We start from the raw sequence: 1,701 nt of genomic DNA, 5'->3' as shown, positions 1-1,701 counted from the left end.
AGGAGAAGGGTAATCTGTGACAAAGCGAGAGAGAGGCATGGACATATATACACTACCAAACGTAAAATAGATAGCTAGTGGGAAGCAGCCGCATAGCACAGGGAGATCAGCTCAGTGCTTTGTGACCACTTAGAGGGGTGGGATAGGGAGGGTAGGAGGGAGGGAAACGCAAGAGGGAAGAGATATGGGAACATATGTGTATGTATAACTGATTCACTTTGTTATAAAGCAGAAACTAACACACCATTGTAAAGCAATTATACTCCAATAAAGATGTAAAAAAAAAAAAAAAAGATGAACTTGAGAGCTTCAGTCCACTCTTTCAGGACTTGCACTTCTTCACGGACTTCCTGATGGGGAAGGACTTCTTTTCGGAGATAGAGATCTGGACTTCGATCAGCTGCTTCTTGGTTGTGAAAGAGACCTGGATCTTGATCTCGACCTGGACCGGGATTGGAAATACCTCGATCCTTTTATAGAACCAGACCTAGATCGTCTGAGTGAAGCTGTTCTTGATCTACGAAGAGACACAGATCTAGATCGCCGAGGCGGTGCTGATCTTGACCTCCTTCCCCTGCTCCTGCTGCGAGAGCGCGAGTATCGCCTACCTCTGGATCTTTAATGTCATCTAGACCGTGACCTGCTTCTTCTTCGGCAGCTATAGAGATGACAATCATAAGCATAATGTCCCTTTTCGTCACACTCATAGCATCTATCATTGGGATCAAAGGGACGTCGGGCAGGTGGTCTATCAAAACGAGATCTCCGAGGCATGCCTGTTGATAGTTCAACTCTCACTGGGGAACCACAAATCACTTTCCCATCCAGGCCTCGCACTGCATCTTCTGCATCTCTAGGATCTTCAAATTCCACAAAGGCAAATCCTGGAGGATTTCTGGCAATCCACACAGTTCTTAAGGGACCATAATAACTGAAAGCCCTTTCTAACTCTCCTTTGCCAGCACCAGTTCCCAGGTTACCAGCATACACCTTGGTTTCTCTTCCGTACCGCCCGTAACGTGACATGATGACTGGCCTGCGAGCTCGGCTCTTTCAGCTCGCAGTGCCTAGAGATCGATTACTACAAAACCTACAACGCAGCCACACTCACCAACGGTCCCGGCGGCACTCAGGACTACCAAGTTTTAAACTACTTTTGATGGCTTATATTAGGAAGCCTTGTCAGAATAAAGGGAACTCAAACTCTGATTGATTAGTGTTGTCTGGTACATCATAGTCAACTGCCTTAGGCCAAGGGTTGTGTTTTTTTTTTCTGTTTTGTTTCTTTTGCGGTACGCGGGCCTCTCACTGTTGTGGCCTCTCCCGTTGCGGAGCACAGGCTCCGGACGCGCAGGCTCAGCGGCCGTGGCTCACGGGCTCAGCCGCTCCGCGGCATGTGGGATCTTCCCGGAACGGGGCGTGAACCCGTGTCCCCTGCTTCGGCAGGCCGACTCTCAACCACTGCGCCACCAGGGAAGCCCATACCTTATGTTTTATTGATACATGTACATTAGGAAAATGCTGCTGGATTGATCAGAATTTATGGGATTTAAGCCATGATTTAATATAACTCAGGATGATGAAGTTATGAACATGTCATAGATGTGTCCATATTGAGAAAACCTATCAATATAATATAAAAACCTGCCAATGGTAAGTCTTATATAAATTGAAATTAAGACTTTTCTGTAAATCCTGGTG

At 46.7% G+C, this 1,701-nt stretch overlaps 1 pseudogene; it reads right to left on the bottom strand.

The window, feature by feature from the left end:
- Positions 1-358: 358 nt before the first annotated feature.
- Positions 359-1,064, bottom strand: LOC113611044 (serine/arginine-rich splicing factor 7 pseudogene; annotated as a pseudogene).
- Between the last annotated feature and the right edge of the window lie 637 nt (positions 1,065-1,701).

This window comes from Aethalodelphis obliquidens, unplaced genomic scaffold (genome assembly GCF_003676395.1).
Source record: "Aethalodelphis obliquidens isolate GAN/ISIS:26980383/991018 unplaced genomic scaffold, ASM367639v1 scaffold67, whole genome shotgun sequence".
Classification (NCBI taxonomy): domain Eukaryota; kingdom Metazoa; phylum Chordata; class Mammalia; order Artiodactyla; family Delphinidae; genus Aethalodelphis; species Aethalodelphis obliquidens.
Note: the sequence above shows the minus strand (reverse complement) of the source record. Positions and strands in the feature narration are given on the sequence as shown.